This window comes from Lissotriton vulgaris, chromosome 3_1 (assembly GCF_964263255.1).
Source record: "Lissotriton vulgaris chromosome 3_1, aLisVul1.2, whole genome shotgun sequence".
In the NCBI taxonomy this organism is placed as follows: domain Eukaryota; kingdom Metazoa; phylum Chordata; class Amphibia; order Caudata; family Salamandridae; genus Lissotriton; species Lissotriton vulgaris.
This window is the reverse complement of record NC_141689.1, coordinates 1,729,139,679-1,729,159,497: the sequence shown is the minus strand read 5'-3', so window position 1 is coordinate 1,729,159,497 and position 19,819 is coordinate 1,729,139,679.

The following is a 19,819-nucleotide window of genomic DNA, read 5'->3' as shown; positions in this document are numbered from 1 at the left end:
CCCACTAGCCAGTAGGTAACACACACACATATATATATATATATATATATATATATATATATATATATATATATATATAATATATTATCTATATATATATATATATATTACCTACTGGTGGTCGCCAGTAGGTATACATAGTTAGGATTTTTTCTCTATGGAACTTTTGAAAATTCTATGTCTGATAACTTTGGCGTTTAGGGACGGACTCGGCTGAAATTTTCAGGAGAATGGCACATTTTGTTTCTGAGCAGCCCCTGAAAATTTGGGGGGGTTTCGTCAAGGGGGGGCCGAGAAAAAAGGGGGGTCCCAAAACGCGTTTTTCCCATTCATTTTCCCATAGGGCTTTTGGCCTCACTTTTAGCTCGAACGGCTGAATGGATTTACACGAAACTTGGCAAAATTATAGGGACTGTTTGCCCGATGTGCCTTTGCTGGGTCTCAATATATGTGCTCCAGTGGATTTTGAGAAATTAACGTTTAAAAAAACAGATATATCTGTGACAACGTCCTGGATAGCGCACTAGATCGCGTACTTTTCGCGTAACGGCGCTTTGCGAAGCGAAGCTGATTGGCTCTCCGGTGTCTGTCAACATTCTAAACAGTCCGGTGCGGCCGCCATCTTGTCTCTCGGTAGGATCGAGAGACAAGAGGAGGAGAAAAACGAAGGGGGAATTTAATGAAAGGGGGCAAGGTAGACCCCTCTTGACCCCCTAGGAATGATGTTGCGGTTATTAAAGGGTCCCGTGGGGAAAATAAGAAAAATTAATTTTTTCGCGGTAGAAGCGCTTCCCGGTTCGCGAACTGGGTAGCGAATTGGGACGCGAAACGGGAATTCGCCATTTTGTGTTTCGATTTAATTAAATTACTAGATGGAGGAAAAACTATGTGAGTATTGGGTATAAGGGGGTACGGGAGACGTATCCTGACCCCCTATGTTTTCTGAGGGTGGTTGAGGAGGCTAATATATGTTGATACTTGTCTTCCAGCGGTTGCGCGTGAGCGGTTTTTTTTTTTTTTTGCCGCTTGACTTCTGTTAACGTTCGATTCAAAGGAAATTAGGAAGTGTTGATCGCCATTTTGACACTGCGAGTAAATATATTGTAAAAAATAATTGTTATAAATTAATCAGTATTGATAAACATTGTCTGCGCCATCTCGCTTTTTTTCCAATGCCACACATTTGTCGTGCACGGCAGCCATCTTAGATGCCTTGACCAGACCCACTCTCTGCACGCCGCCGATCCTCAGCATGGTTCCCCACCCTCGCAAGCATCTCCCCCACGCACTGGTCACCCTTGCTCTCTCTCTGATGCATGGGCCATAAACTTCCCCCCATCTGCGCTGCTCTTCCCTGAGTATCACACCCTGTGCCCGCCCGACACCTCCCTTTAACCCTATTCACTACCGCACCCTCTGACACTCCTCTTCCTCTGTGTCTGATTGTCCAGGCCGGTCCCAGGCTATCAACTAGCCCTGCGGATGTAGTTTATGGCCCCAACTGTAAAGAATCACCCCTGTTTAAAGGAGTTACAGTAGATCAAGGTCGCCACCTCATGAGATCCGTTACACCACACGCGTTCCTACTATCTGATAACGATCCTGTATTGTGATTGGGGAGGGGATTCTCACTGTAAGGGTGTGTGGGACCGAGCCTGAAGCGGAAGATTCCAGGGATGCCTTTTTGTACATCAAAGTCTTCACAATTATGTGTCACATTAAAAATATATAGTACTCCAACAAAGTTGTAGCATTATAACACTTTAATAACTTATAAATATATACAACGCTCCAACAAAGTAAACACGTTAAAAAAAACTTTTTAAACAACTATTTATATGACATTGCTTTAACCAGGATAGACAAAGAAATGACAGAGTGATGTAAAAGTTTCTGAAAGAAATTCCAAGAACGTCCCATGTGAAAGTGAATTTTATCTGGCAATTTTATTTCTTTTCCTTCTCATGAAAAGAAAGTTAATGCCAGGTTCGTTATCTGCTTCATCTGCAAAAAAAAAACTCTCGAGAGGGACCGAAAAAAATATAGCTATGGTAATCATACCTTGCATCGGCACATGGAGAGGTGGCACCCTCCTAATTATTCTAAAGCACAACTTCGAGATTTGGTGGATAACCCTCGACCGGCAAAAACATCCATCAATGACTTAGCAATAAGTGAGTCAGAGGCAAGGGAAACGGTCCCAAATCTGCAAAAGAACTTTGGGCAGATGAGATTGACTTGTGTAGCATGTGGAAAATTAATTTCATGCGGAGAGATGAGTATTACTTTAATAAATAGATTATATGAAAATTATCAATGTCCAAAACGTCCTACAAAGTAAGTTTTTGTCATTTTTGAGGAAGAGAGATAACCTACAGTGGTACGGGGTCGTTTTCGTTAGTACTAGGGGGGCCAGGTGACATTCCTTCGGGGTGGCTTAGGGGCATTTAAAACAACTTCTCTGATACAGGTAGCATATAAAGTAGAGGCTAAATACCAGGATCTTTATCGATTGCTTTATGCTGTACAAAAATGAAAAACACATACAACAAACCTGGACCATTCATATTTTCAATGTTTCTGCGTACTATACTTTTTAACCCTTAACTAATTGAGCTGCTTCATTTCACCTGCTTTTTAAAAAAAAAAAAAAAAAAAACGGAAACAGTGGCCATTTCTTCGAAACTTACCAATGTACGCGTTACAACTACGTTTGCTTTTTCAAAAACCTTTAATAAAAATGTTGGTGCCCAAATACGGGCCTACAACCCCGTGGGCCGGCCACGGAGCAGGCTGGAACTGTAAATGGGGGGGGGGGGGGGGGGGGGGGTTTATTTGTGGAAAACATAACAGAGTCAGTGGCCGTTGATTTCATAGTAAAAAGTGCAACAAGTGCAACAAAATCATATCGATAATTCATCGTGAGCAAGTACCATTAGTGTCGACAATTCCAACCTTCAATAATAAATACAGTAATAAATGATGCATTAGAACTTAATATCAATTCATTGTTCGAACGTGTAATCAGTCTTATCCCATATCAATTCATGTGGTAAAAACTGCATACATATCTCATGATATCAAGGCTGAGGAATCGGGGCACAACAAGGAGTTGAGAGTTTCATTTGTACCGGTGCCATTTTGGGTGAGGTCAGGAAGGTCCAAGTATAGTCAAAATGTCTCCACCAAGTCGTGGTTGGACCGAGACCTCTTTCGGTAGTCCAAAAGTTTTTGTTGAAGGGTAGCAGAGGGGACTGGTGACATGAACCATCAGTGAATGTGGGGTGGGAGGAAACAATTTCTCCTACCGGGTCATACTGGTGTCCCACCGGAACTGATCAAGTTGGTAGTCTTGCAGGATTTTGATCATTTCAAGACTGAGGCCGGCGCCGGCATGAGCGCGCCGACGTCCCTCGGCTACGTCGTGGTCGTTCCGTGGGTGATCATGGCAGTCATTTCTCATCGGGGGTCGGGGGCCCCCGTGGCTCTTATAGAATCTTCAAAGTTGAGGAGAACGTTTCTGGACGCAGGACTCATTTTCAGGCTGAACTGAAAAGCGTTGTTGTACCGCAAAAGTAACCGAGACTGTCGGGTGAGTGCAGTGCCGCTGCATCGCAAGAGTGGTTGAACCCTTTTGTTGGGTGAGTGGAGTGTTGGGGGTGCAGCTGAGGGGCCCCCACCTGGGGCGGTGGGAGAGGCTCGTTTGCGCCGCCTCTCCCTCCCAGCGCACCCCGCGCCGACACCTGGCGTTGATATCCGTGATGTCCGGACTAGGCGATAAGAGGGGGGGGTCGGAGGCAGAGGCAAGACATCCCCCCCCGTGGCCTGCAGGGCGCTGCTTCAGGACCGAACGGGGAGCTCATACCAAGCCGGGGCCAGACCAGGAGATACGAGGGGAGGGTCGGTGGCATTTGCAAGACATTCCTCTCCAGTGTTGTCGCAGCTAGAGTTCCCGTCGGCCTCGGCTCCTCTCCTGGTGCACCTTACGTGACGACCCTTTTGTTGGGTGAGTGGAGCGTTGGGGGTGCAGCTGAGGGGCCCCCACCTGGGGGGGTGGGAGAGGCTCGTTCGCGCCGCCTCTCCCTCCCAGCGAACCCCACGCAGACACCTGGCGTTGATATCCGTGATGTCCGGACCAGACGATAAGAGGGGGGGGGGTCGGAGGCAGAGGCAAGACATCCCCCCCGTGGCCTGCAGGGCGCCAGAAGAGAATGGGAAGACCAGCACATTCCGGGCCGACCATCCCACGACTTCTCCGGCTGATGGCGGCGAGTCGGGCCCCGCCCTGCACGTGTCGAGGCCTCATCTTCCGGATGGGCGTAACCGTGGACCTGTTGCACTTCGGGAGTTTCCGGAATGGGGGTAGGTATCTGCTGATTTGTATCTATTTCATAGTACCGTTATTGGGTGTGGCGGGCGGTGGGACAGACATGCTTGGAGCACTGGGGGGTGGCGGAGGTTAGCTACCTCGTGGCTGCTGTAACGTCAAGCTTGGCTTCTCTCACCACTTCCATGTTTCTTATTTCTAGCGAAGTCAAAAACTCATCAGTGGCCTACTGATTTTGTTCGATTTCTTTCCCTTTTTTTTCAAGTGTGTTTCATTGTAAAGTTTCTGTTTAACAGGATATAGTTTTTACTTCGTATTTTACATATGTCTTCTTTATTAGGGGTACTCTCCGGTTGAGCCAGATGATGTACCTCTAATAAATGGTCCAGGTGGAACTAGTTTCTCAATCAGTGGGGAGTAGATGGGGATGACAGATTACAACGGGGGACAAAGGTCCGCATTACCCATCCTTCACTACTTGCAAAGACTAGACAGAATATTTCTATTCCACGTTATTTGCAAACAGAGAATACCTCGTTAGAACTATTCTTTGAACAATAAATATCCAGCCAATCAATCAATCAGTGTGGGGAGAAAAGCAGGCATGACGGATTACAACTGGGGACAAAAGTCTGCATTACCTATCCTTCACTATCTGCAAAGGGAGACAGAATATTCCTATTCTTCTCTGTTTGTAGACAGGGAATATCTCAAATAGCAATAATCAATAAAAAATTTACAACTTTAAGGTAAATACTCACAATATGACTACTCAACGAAGTTAAAAAGTAACGGATATAGGTACTTGAGAGGTTTTCGGTGGCAGATAATCTACAATATACACTTGTACATATGAGGCTGATACAGGGCGGATCTCTGTATAAGTATGGATAGTTAGATATTAGGATGGCATACTTTGACTTGTGATGTTTGATCTCATTTAGTCACTTCAATCTAATTTTTACCATTAATTTTTCTTTTTGTTTTGCAGATTAACTACAATACTTATGTTGGACTCCATATTATATGTTGTTTATTATATTGTTTTGTTACTTATAGTTCTAGTTATTTATTGTAGTGTTATCTTTTAGTTATAGTTCCAGTTATTGTTTTAATAAAAGTTAATTAAAAAAGTACATACGTCTGTTTTTTTGTGGGGGTAGCAGTCATCAATAGAAATGATATTTATAATTTGAACTATAATGCTGAAGCTCACTCATTAGTAACATATTGTGGTGAAATTTTAACCTATGTGCTGACGTAAGTGTTCCATAAACTACTACTATGGTAACAGGCAAAATACTGTTTGGGGGTAGGGTATAATACGCAGGAATGCTGTAAAAATAAATGGGCAAGGGCTGTTTTGTTTTCCACTGTTGCAACATAAAGTGATCGATAAAAATCCGATAATCAGGCCTATCAGCGACTAAGACAGCAGGCCGAGTGTCTTTTGCTCAACGACTCCCTCATGGGACGAAGAAACGTCCTTTTTCACGAAATAGGAATATTTTACTTGCAGGACAGTTGTTAATTTCCCGTGAAAATACATTAGCCTGGAACATTGTTAGTGATAAACTGTAAATGCATCTGGGTCCTTTGCTTAAAAAAAATATATAAAATATATTTGTGAATTAGAATAAGAATATATGTTACAGCTATAGATATTTGCTATTTAAAAACCATTGAAATTCACTGAAAAAAACCATAGGTTTTAGGCCATATATAGTTAGGGATTAGCATTTACAAAACCTTAATTTACTCGCACAAAACCATAGAAATTCGCATATATAGTTAGATGCAATAACTATATATCGCGCACCCGCAATCCACTGCTGATGATGTCACATATTACATCATTCATGACATGGTCAGTGACATCACTGATGACATCACTGATGACATCTCAAATGACATCATTCATGACATGGTCAGTGACATCACTGATGACATCTCAAATGACATCACTGATAAAATCACTGATAACATCTCATTTGTCATTACTGATTACATCACTGATGATATCATTCATGTGATAATACGATCAACCTCTTCAGACTCTAATATAACCTTAGATACAATCAGTGTAAACAGACTCTCACAGACTGTCACTCATCCATGGAGTTACTCACACACCTAGTCAGTCATGCAAAGAATCAATCACACCTCCATTTCCTCAACTATACAGTTATACACACCTTACTTAATCAAACATATACTAACACATATTTACTCTCTTATACAATCCCTGAAACAAGTTCACAATGATCCATACAGCCACTCACACATTCACTGGCTCTTATGCACAGTTATTTATATATGTCAACTCTTACATGTACTGTGTTTTACATATGTACTTACTTTGACATGTAGCACTGAGAAATCCAATTACTCACCAATGCACTCATGCTGATAGTCAACCGCCCATACAGCTGTTTTCACATGCACTTTTGAACCCATACATCTACTGAATCAACTGTTCACACATGTATGCACAGAGTCACACACCTCCCAGCCACCCCCACACACACACTTACTCTCCCATACAAATACTTGGGCAACCAATCAATAACATATATAGTTACTCATATAGCTACTGTTCAACACATGCAGCAGTTCATAGAACAACAGATATAATGATGCACAAATTAAGACAGTTTAGTCACTAACCCATGCACTCAGTGAGACACATTTAATCACTCTCTCATACAGTCAGTCATGCACCTACTAAATCCTTCATCCAGACACTTATACATCCACTCATTCTTCAATATGTAAGACATATTTTAACTTTACAGAAACATACAGTCACTGGATGATGTCATCAGTGATGTTGTCAGTGATGTCATTTGAGATGTCATCAGTGATGTCATCAGTGATGTCACTGACCATGTCATGAATGATGTAATATGTGACATCATCAGCAGTGGATTGCGGGTGCGCGATATATAGTTATTGCATCTAACTATATATGCGAATTTCTATGGTTTTGTGCGAGTAAATTAAGGTTTTGTAAATGCTAATCCCTAACTATATATGGCCTAAAACCTATGGTTTTTTCAGTGAATATATATATATATATATATATATATATATATATATATATATATATATATATATATATAGTAGAACATGTAGAAAGAGGAAAAATATGGAGAAAAAAGGATATTTCTCCACATTGCAATTTCCCAACACCACCCCTGGGTGGCGTTAAAGTCTGATGTATTCCCAGGTTTACGATTCCATGTAAATCTGGGACTGCTTCAGATACCATAGGTGTTGTGTGGGAACACCCACAGCAATACCCATGGAATGCCGCATTCACACTCACACAGTGTTCTGTGTAAAAGAGCCACATGTTTACAAGGCTCTATGTGGCCTTGTAAATATGCTGCAGCACATTGTGCCACCAAAGCATCAAAAAAGTGATGCTCCAGTCACGCAAAAGTGCCACTAGGGTCCTCGTAAATGAGGTCCTTGTAGCGTATAGTGTTGAATATGTAAATAACTCACTTATCATCTTGTTGTAAACAGAGTAAATGCGTCTACAAGATGGAAACCAAATGCATGAGGTAGTATAGAGCCTCTGAGAAACAAGAAGGTCAGAAAAGTTCATATAAACTGGCCGCAGTTCATACATCATTGTTTATAACAATAACTACTCTTTTGATGGTTCAGATGAATCTATGTTTGTTCCATAACCTAACTAGATTGTCAATTGCCCAGCAGGGAAAATAGATATAACTCATGACTCAATTAGTTAACTCTTAAAATAGAATGGACTGAAAAATTGCATGAGCCGATCATTTGAGTTTAAATAGAATGAGCTGTGTGTGTCTGATCAGGGAAAAATGGTAAGTAATCAAGTTTTCAGTATCAGTGAAAAGGATCATAAAACACCAAAGGAAAGCAGACGCAATTCAAATAGAGAATGTCCAATGCATAAACTAAATTCAAGTGAGTTCAAGGGAGCTGGTGATTAATTACACAAAGTGCATGATTTTGAAGGAAGTAGTGTATTTGTTCTAAAGTCCCTCATCTAAGCCCAAGGGTAAACAGCCCTCCTGTTATTCAAATAATGTTTAAAAAACAACCCCAAAAGAGGGCTCTCATAGATCTTAAAAAGTCAGTACAAATTACCCAGGAAACACCCCAGTCCTCCAGTACCTTCATTGCCAGCACTGGTATAATCACTCCTCATCTTGAGCCTACAATCTACTGTGCAAATAAATGTTCACCTCTCCTGGATTGCTGCGATGAACATATCGATAATGAGTGTGTGCCGCCATCCCCCAGGCTGGTGCGCGACACCGTGACCACCAGTACAGAAATAGAAGGGGTCTCCAACCTTTTCTCTACTGAGAGCTACTTATGTTAAAAAAACACATTAACAGCTACTAATATTATTAGTGCAGTATAATTTCAATTTCTTAATATGTATATTAATTCAACCAAGCAAAATCTTTCAAATTTAATAAGCCCTGGGACTCTCACCTTATTATTAACGCACTCAGAGCAGGGATTGGCACAATGAAAACTATGCTTAAAGGACTTACCACCCTAGTTAAAACACTATTGAAGGCAGATCCATTGCACACACAATATGACATTCCTGCACGCAGCCATTATTCACAACCAGCACTTCTTAGCAAAGGACACATCTTTCATGGCCCTAATCCACACAATCTGGCCACTCCTGCCACTCCCACCCACAAGCAAATCCGAAACGACTCGTTAGCTACGAGAAAGAATAATCTAGACATCTCCATTCAAGATAAGCTTAAGAGGCTAGCAGCCCCACAGAACCCTGCAAATAGTCACAGGGCGTACAACCATGACAAGTCCAACCCCCTATTCGCGGAAGCCGAGATAAGCTGCATTCCTTACCCACTCCAGCTATCGCTAAATTATCGCAATACAAAACAATCTACGTGACCAATGTCCCAAAAATTAATACAACGCATGTCTATGAGAGCAAAGATTCCTTGATAAACAAGGTGACCCATTGGATTTGTCATGTTAAGGGGTTGCCGGTCAGTGATTACAGACACTATCCTTAGAGCACAGAGGTGCTCCTCTCCAACACTCCAACTGGATAACATTGAGATCACCTTAAAGGGAACTGAGATGGCAGAAAATCTCCTTGCTCTAAAATGGTGGACTTGTGGCCCTGATGGGTCCCCCATTAAATTCAGTCATCTTCCCACATACGAGCAGGGTAAGGTACCAGCCTTATAACCACTACCATCTCTGGCAGGTACCTCCTCACTTGAGGCCAATGACTGACTACAGGACTCGACTCCCTACCATTCTGACCCACTGAGGGCAGCACCTAGTACCTTTGTCATTCTGACTTCTCCCAACCTCCCAAACCACATCAGAGATAGCTCTCAGAGCCAGGCCAGCTCAAGCAGACCTTTCATTCCTATATGCGAATAGCAAGCCTCTAGCACTCCTGTGCATTCAGCCTTGCAGACACCAACCTATTTGCCAACCAACACCCACACTCCTACACAAAGCACCGCTCCCGGACCTATAGACCATCAACAACTGAAGATTGTGTCATGGTAGCACCAAAATCCGACTCCCTCATTGGAACCAACTAGTGGATGACTTTGATGCATCTTCTATGGTGGAGAAGTGTGGCTCAGTGGAGAAGTGTGGCTCAGGGGTTAGAGGCGGCAGACCCGGAAGCTGAGATCGGCCCTGGACCAGGGTTCAATTCCCCGCCTCGGCCGGTCTTGGGCTAAAAATTCCACAGACTCGATAATTCTCGCTCCGGTGCCTTCTCGACTCACGGGTTCACACTCTGCGACTCTGGGCAATAGCTTACTTAATCTCCACAACGGCCCCTCGTGGCGGGATGCCTGGCTTTCACCTTGTGGATACCCTGCCGGGGTTATCTCACAGGGGAATACCAGGACGGGTTCCCTAAGCAAGCGCCGGGAAACCCACTGCGGGTAGCTGTGCGCTATACAAGCTCAAATACATTTACATTTACATGGAGACTTGGAACTTGTTTCAATTATATAAAGCTGGCTATACTTGCTTCCACTCACCAGCAACTTCCATTGGAAGAGGTTCCCCGCCTGGGGGTCTGATTGTTTAGATACACTTCGCCCTTGACTGTCAAATCATTCTCCAAACAAGCTCAAGCCCAGACATTCTATGGCTAAGTATTAGGGGGCCTAGGGGTGGACCCATAGTCAAACTCTTTAATGTATATGCGAGAGGGACAAACGGAGGCAGGCCTTCAGCCACCCTCTCAGCATTAGAAGAATGCCTAGCGAATTGCTCACCTCACGCAAGAGTGACAGTTGCAGGAGACTTTATTTGTACTTATGAGCTCCTTGTCATAGAAGACCTAACGAGAATAGAAGAGCAAGACGGTAAACAACCTTTTACAACAAAACTTTTACAACGCACTACCATTACGATGCAACTTTTACAATGCAAACCATTACAACGCATTGCGCTGGGGGCGCTCTCGGTTAGGGAATAGGTTTAATGTACTACCCAACACCTTCCCTACTATCCACGGGGACTGGAGTTGGAATAGTAAATTAAACTATTTAATATCTAGCGCCCCAAAGCACTATGCGTTGTCAAGGCATGCGTTATAAAAACGTGCTGTAAAGGCATGCTTGGTAAAAGCATGCGTTGTAACGTCATACATCCGAGCAAGACAGTAGATGGTTAGTCCCCCAACCCGACCTCCCACTAGTCAAGAGATGGTCACAACAGGTACTCCAACTTAACACCATTACTATGGAGTACGTGCTAAGGGCAGCCAATGGCAGGTCACTATCTGACAAGTAAGGCGCTAACACCTATAATAGAGCCAGCTGCCCTTCTCGGATCAACTACATTTTCATTGAAGTAAAGGTACGGGGGAATATGATCGACATGATAGTGGGCTCAACTACAGAGAGTGACCACAATCCCCTGTGCTTAACCTTGAAGCAATTGTAGGAGCCACATTACTATTAAGGGCCCATATTCAAGGTACAATACGGATTGTAGGGAAAAAAGATCATTCCTGGCTAAAGCCATTAAAAAAACAATGTTGACAAATACTAAATTGATATATTCAGAAAAATTTTATGATAAAATGTCTACATTAGGTTTCGAAATTTGGAAAAATACCATTGGAAGAAAAACAATCTGGGGTTCCAAAGATTGGCAAGTACAAAGCCTAGAATCACTGTTTAGGGCCTGCATGATCCCAGAACAAATTATTTTTTTGAATGACACAATTCAACAGATCACTTGTCCTGGCCTGTCTAAGATAAAAGACATGAACACACCGTCTATTCCAAAGCCCATGCCTGATAGTGACAGCACTACTGATATGGAGATAGACGTTTCTAATATTTTATACCAAAACAGAACACATACTGATTGGAAAAAGTGGTTGATCTGGCCAACAGACACAAATAACTGTCAAGATAGATTCCTGAACAAAACACAGGGGTTCAAAATGACCAGACCAGACCCTAGATATTCCCAGAGACAACATCCAGGGATAGTTACAACATACAGTGTACGGAAACTATGCCTTGAGTGGCTACAGAAATCCACACTGGCTGAAATTAAGCAACACTTGACTTTACTTAAATATGGTGCTGACTTGCGTGACTTCATAATGGGACCACGCAAACAGCGTCAAAAACGTTTCATAGCGGCCAGTATATACGCTGCATACAACAAAGCATGGAAAGTAATACAAATTGAAACTGCTGAAAAATACGAGAAATTGATCGTATTAATTTGGAAAAATTACTTTCTGTTGTGGACGATGGGTTAAGGACTCTGTCTTCCAGAATATATTCACTGGGCAGTATTGTGTCGTCTGCCTTTGATATAATAGAGCAGGACTTACAAATGCTACAACATGGTCAGTTTCAATTACGTTCTATTGTACAGCTTGGATGGACGTTGCAAAATCTGCGTTCAGGCTACGTACCATGGCGTTTAATCAACACAACGTAATTATTCGGTCTCTTTAACCTTACTGATAAACAAAGCAGTTTGGCACAAAAAGGAGCAGATTATACAATCCTGAGCATTGAAAAACTCGAGAGATTACCATTGACAATGTCCGAAAGACATGTCATTGAATGGATAACACATGGAACGATTACAATTCCGATAACAACTTTCCAGTTTAATTACTGTCAAGAGTATATACCAGCAGGCCAGTATGAAAGGTTGGGTAAAGAATACATCAAATCAACCTGGGATTTACCTTATACACACAGATGTTACAGTGAAGGAAACAGGTGGTATTTCTTAGTGGTAAAAATTGTAAAAAATCACTAAGCGGTAGACTTCTGTGTCAAGGAATTAATTTGCATGGAGCCTGCGAAGGGTCTTCAAATAACCTTTCATGTCACCTGCATGGCACGCCTGCAAAACATATAGAGCCAGTCTTAAGACCAATTTCAAACGGTAGTTACATTTTAATAAGTGACCACAGCTGTTGTGGCATGCTGCCAGGAAAAGCCTATCTGACAACTGTAACTTCCAAGGCCATTTGCTGTATGCAAATATTGTATCCACACAGCAATCCAGATATGGGGGCTGTGTTATGGCCTTGGTTGAATATCTCTTCCATTCGAATTGATACTTTAAGCAGAATGAAGTCTATTCTTTTACAAACAACTGTGCCTCTAATGTCATCAAAAGAAACATATGATCTGCAAGTTGCAAGGACAAACAGCAGAGATACATACCCTTTTATCAATAAATTGCCCTGTACATTTCGTAGAAGTGTTGAGCCAAATCTTAAACATGTCTGATACCAGTGACCTCGCACATGTATTTAAGACAATTTTTTCAGGACTGTTAGCACCCTTTGAAACAGTTCTGGGCATCTTCCTGAATTTTGTCCATTCTGTCTTTGGCGGCCTACCCTTAATCTTGGGACTCGTGGCAGGAATTTTATTTTTGCTTCTTCTGCACCGATATGGCAAGCCAATCCACAGGCAAGACTCTAGCAACAATGGAAGAAACGATCCTAGCAATACGATACCGAGACCGTATCACTAAGGTCCTCGGATTGGCCCGGCTAAGAGATCTACAACTTGGTTTCTTTCTTTCAGACCGATCTGGAAAGATTGCATCATACCTGTGCTTCGATTTCTGCTATGCGGAGAAGAATGCGTTTTGGACAACTGTCTTACACTACAATCAGCAGTACCAATGGATATCGATACTTTGCTAGGTCCGGTAACGACTCATGCATCGTGTTGTCCCCAGCAGCTACCGATTCTGATGACGGCATTTGTTGAGACTTCAGCACTACGAGTATGTGGCGGTGAGGTAAGAGAGGAAAGCAGGACCGAACAGGTACCGCCTTCTGTAAGCATTGCTGATCCCACCATCGATGATTGCACTCACACAGAAAACTGCACAGTTGCAGCATTTTCATACTTGGTCAAACTTTCACCTGATGTGGTAGACCTATTTTTTGCAAATATGTCTGAAACAATGTTCTCTCCATCCAACGAGAATAACTCTTAATATAAACAATGAGCACACAGCGTTCCCTGAACTCTGAATTCGACCTTCAGCTTTTGATAAACAAAGCTACAGAAAATATTTGGAACTTTTCGACTGAAAGCGGAATTATTTTTGCCCGTATTTTCAAAATATTTACCTCCTTTGGCACATGGTACTCTGCTTAAAGTAGAACTATTCTTAGAGAACAGAGCTTCTATTTTAGGTTACTAGAGACAATATTTAGCACATATAACAGAAATTTGTATAAATATGTGATGAAATGGTCTCGACCTTCTTTTCTGTATTTAGAGCCATTTCATGTGTAATTTTTGCAATTCATTCAGCTGATATATATGCATTTCTCTGAATGATAACACTGCTTGAAAAGCGTACAGTACAAATACTCATTTTCCGTGTATTTACCGTATACCATTTCAAATGCGAAATATGTATTTTGGGGTGGGTCGGAAAAAATCACATGCACCTTTGAATGTTTAATATTGCTTAGTTTTAGTAATGATGGACATCAATTCGTGAAGTGGGTGTCGTGTTCTTATCTAGGACCCTAATTCGATATTCCCGATTTATGCCCTTGTGAGGTTATAATAAATAATGTCCTGACAATGGCATAAGAATCAGATTCATATTCAGTAATAGCCCATGCAATCCAAAGCACAGCACGGCTACTCCCATCGACTCCTAGAAATCGCAACGCATTCTTTAAACAAACCAAGCCTTCAGCAGCCCGGGAATACCTCCCTGCTTTTGGTTGATTTGAACAAGAACTCCTGAAGTCCTGGTTGCTGGGATATCGAGTCCTGAGTAAAGAGATACCAGGCCTCCCACATTCTAATACCAAGGTACGGAGTTGACTAAACCCTTAGGAGAATTCTTGAAGCAGATTCTTGGCAAAACTATCTTAACCAACTTAACTTAACATCGCTACTTACTTGTCCCTTCCCGAATATTAGGCTTAGGTCAGGTACACCAGGGGGCTTAGTTAGAAGCATCAGTTGAGTATTTTAGTCAATGTATTTGTGTATGTATATATTTTATCCATTTTAAAGTATCATATGGCTAAGAAACCGTATCAATGCTTTTACAGTATTATTTCATAATACTACTTTTACTGTACTCACTTTACTTTACTCTAAGTATTGCAATTGTGGCAATTCACTTCTCTTGTATGAGAAAGAAGACTGCTCAATAAATAACACATTTTTATTGAAAACGCCTGTCTCTCTATTTCTCTGCACTTTGGTGAAACTAAGTATGCACTGATGACTGAGTGAAATATCTGTCTATTGTTTTCACACGACTCTAGAGATATACTCTTATGGTGAGGGAGCAAAGTTGTCATGTTTATGCGGTTGTCGGAAACTGAATACCTTCTTGTCTGAGCCAGGGAAGGTTATCCATCCCTCTTTATTCGAGAAAGTTTTCAGTGACCTCTGAGCTAGCTGGAGCAAACCAAAATTAAGTTTAGCATAGCCAGTAGAGACCTAGATGACCTCAGTCCTACGTCTACACTGCTGTTTATGTTATTCCAAAATCGCAGAGCCTATTGGGAAAATAGGAACTACACTACATGGCGCCCAAAGTTTGGTAAGGAGATAATCTAACTCAAGACAATAGAGTAACTCAGTCCTGCTTTTTCACACAGAAACCCTTTCCCCGTAAAAACTCCAATAGACTTAGTAGAATAAGAATCCTATGTATTAGTTTCTAGGTTTGATCAACGTTGAAGGATACAGGGTTCCAAAATAATGTGCACCTAATCTTTGTTTCCTTAAAACTCGATCTGCAACAGAAAACTTTCAGTCAGTAAAATGCCAGAAAGTGACGAAGAAAGGGAGCGAGCAAGACTAGCAGCTGGACTCTTAGAGGAAGTCACAAGTCTTCATGAAACCGACCCGGATGCAATACTCATTCCGGTCAATGTAAGAAGAACTATAAATCTAAAACTTATAGAAAATGGCCTGACACCGCGAGGTGGTACAGTCATATTCGTGATAGAGGCACACGAATATCGGCAGACAGAGGTATTCTATTCATGGATACACTTTCCAGCAGCACACGCTACAACAAAAGACTTCCACTATTACAAAATAGAGGAACCTCCGGATGAATACACTCCTTTCGAGGAGATTTAAATTCCACTAAAATACCAAGAGCACCTGCTCTGGTTTAAAGGTGCCCTAAAACATAATAATCACATCACCAGGCTCGATCCACTAGGTAGACCAGAAGAAACGGGGCCGGTCTTATACAACTATGCAACACACCCAGACTACAAAATAATGTCAAAGTAACAACTCCTAGTTAAATTAAAAGAATTAACAAAGGCATATAAAGAATTAGTTCAAATAGCAAGGGATGATATAGAGATCCGCCAGAAACTGAAGGAAACAGATATAGCAGCCCAACCATTGGAACTTGCCAGAATCATAGAAAAATCCTATGAAGATCGAGGAAGAGATAGTTTGGGTGGGAAACTGATAAAACCCCAACTAACTGAAAATCCTGAAAAATCATTTAATAAAAATAATTTAAAGACTCCAAAAAAGAGCTGGGATGGTAATAAACAATCCAATCCCAGGGAAAAACGTTTCCAGTCCAGAGGAATGTCTCCTCAGCGTAGAGAGAGATCTCCAGGCCGAGATACCAAGTCTCCCCAAAGGGAACCCTCTGAAAAAAGATACAACCTTAGAGATAGGGATAAAATAAGAAAACCAGACAGATATCAAGATGTGGATACACATCCCTCTAGATCATTCTCACTGAATCCTTCTCGATCTTCCTCACAGAAATCGGAAAGAAGAGGACAATCAGAACACAAAGAAGAGCACGTCCAAAGACAAGAAACCTGCTCATCAAAGTAAAAAATTACAATTTCCCAGAAAGAAGGTGGCAAGTATTAAGATTCAACATGCTGAGAATTCTGAGGACACAGCTGAAAAACGGAGAGTGGGCACAGACAATGCTAGACAGCCGAGCAGAAGTCACCATAGCTCACAAGACCCTGATGAATCTTCTGGAGACACTGGACACAAATGAATACATTCAAGTGGAAACTGCAGACACACAAGTTAGTGTGCCCCATAGCTATATGAAATAACATTACGTATAGAGGGATATAAAACCAGGAAAATAAAAAGTCTCTTTTGGGATAAACTTTCAAAAGGCTATGACATTCTGCTAGCTGAGAAAGACTGGCCACCAGAGTTTGTCAGGGAGTGCCCTCATGGTGAACAAATGATTATGCCTGCCTTCTCAAATCATATCCCGATTCATAAAAAATTTACAAGAAGCTAAAAAACAAGTCAGGGAGATCTTAGATCAACTTGAATACCAAGGGGTGATCGAAACATGCACCTCTCAAATGAACAATCCTTTGTTTCCTGTCTCCAAGCCAGACAATTCATATCGTCTAGTTTTGGACTACAGACACCTAAACTCTTGTTGTAAAACATTTGCAGTGCAAAACTCACATAGTGCAGCACTAATGAATAACATTGTGCGCAAAAAATATAAAACATCACTAGACATCTCTAATGGATTCTTCTGCCAAAGTATTGCACCAGAAAGCAGGTATTTGACCGCTTTCTCATATTTGGATCGCAAAAATAATTTTGCTGACTCCCACAGGGATTCAAGAATAGCCCAGGATCATTCTCAGCAAGAGTAAAAGAGTTACTACAAATATATGATGATGAAGCATTATCATATGTCGATGACATCTATTTCACAGATGATGACTTGGAGACTCACTTAAAAAGGGTGAACCCCATAATACTTGGACTCGCCTCAGAGGGTTACAAATTCAACTTTAAAAAGTCACGAATTGCCCATTTAACTGTCCTTTTTTTAGGTTATGAATTATCAAGTGAAGGCAAAATCCTGGCAGACAATTTCTTACAGAAATGTGCTATACTCCAAGCACCAAAAACGCTGAAGAATTTACAATCACTACTAGGTTTCCTGAATTTCAGAAGAACATACATTCTAAATTACGCGGAGAGGGTTAAACCTCTCTATGAATTAATAAAACCAGATTTCAAACAAACGAATTGGACTCAAAAACACACAGAAATGATTAGATCACTACAAACAGACATGTTAACTAAAACAAAATTGCAAACACGTGAGAACACACGCAATCTTGTAATCCGAGTCATCCTAAGAAGATGCGGATTCACATACCTGACCTCTAATGAGGGAGAAACAGTACCTATAGCTTACAAATCACACTTGTACACTGAAGCTGAAATGAAGTTCAGCTCCACAGAAAGAATTCTAACTGCGGTTAAAACTGCTGTAGCAAAAGAAAGAGCCCTAGCCCAAGGCAGAAGAATATCTGTTTTTTCAACAGAATCAGCCCTTGAGGCGTTACCAAGTCCTCGTAACTTGGTTAAAGGAGTATTAGATCCAGAATGGATAGAATGGGAAACTTCTTTTGCTACAGAAGATTTTAAATACTATTTTGACCCAAATCTGAAAAAACTAGCTGATCTAGTATATGAACGCGAATATCCTCTGCCAGCTAAAATTCTGCCTAAAGAAAAATTCGCACAACACTACGATGTAGAAAATAAATCCTATGATGCAGCGTGCGCGATTGTTAAAGGTCGCTGGCGCTCTGGTAAATTCAAACCAATGATTACCAAAACAGAATCACTCAGGAAATGTTCAGCTCAGCGAGCTGAAATAAGAACGTTAAACATGGCGCTTGAAAATGCCAATCAAGAATTCCCCACACTAATAGTGTGCGATTCGTATTTCTGCATCAAATCCTATAACAGTGACATGCATACATGGATCAAAAACGGTTACAAAGATGGCACAGGTGCCGCAATAAAGCATAAAAAGCTTTGGGAACAGGTAGTTCTTTTACAGAAAGAACTACGGAAGACTCACGTGATACACGCATTGAGTCATCGACGTGATGGCTTTCACGTTGCAGGGAATTCATTGGCTAACACAGCCACAGCGGAAGCGGTTCACCCGGCTTCCGTAGCCACTAAAAAGCGTTCAGAAAAACACATAGATGGGGAAACCATGCTAGCGGTAAAAGCCTCATTAAAAGGCGATTATTCAGCACTACCTCTCAACTATCCACTCAGTAATACATACATAATTGATACTCATTCCGTTTGCTCGAATCCCTGGAGTGGGGGATAGGGTAATTCCAAACACGAACCGGAAAATCTTCTTACTACAAGAAGCACATATGGGGTTGGGTCTGAGGCACCAAGAGATCCTAAAATCTCTGATGAAACTACAATCGGAGTACTGGTGGCCGGGAATGAGTGTAGATATCTACTATTTTGCAAAGAATTGCAAGAACTGCAACAGGGATCGCAGTTTCAAACCGGTCCAGCCTGTAGGCCAGATACCACTATTAGAGAGCATTAGGCTCTCTATATCTCAGGAATCCAGTCGGAAAAATGCATCCCCATAATAATTAAGACTAAATTCACATAAAATGTAGGCCCCCAGCATTCGGCTGACGCCAGAATTGTTATAAAAGATTTGCGAGTCTTTATCGGCACATACGCAATTGGCATGCTACATTCTGAACAGGGTCCTGCGTTTAGCTCTCAAGCTTACAAAGAGGCTATGAACAGTATGGGCATCGCATTGCGGTACTCTTCTCCCTTCCATCCTGAGGGAAATGCGGTTGTGGAAAGAAATAACCGGGACATAAAGCAATCTATAACGGCGAGGGTATTAGGTTCGGGTGATGGGTGGGTCAAACATTTAATAAGTGTCCAACGTAGTCTTAATAATCTGCCAAGAAACTCTCTAAAAGGTCTCACTCCTTACGAACTATTGTTCGGAACTAGAATGCTTATTCAGGACTTAGATAGTCATACTTCAGTGGTAAAAGAAAAAAGCTTTATTATCAAAGATCTTTTGGCTGTTTTACAGGATTTAAATGAAACAAGAAAAAACCTGAGTAACATAAAGTTGAAAGTACAGTCGAAATCC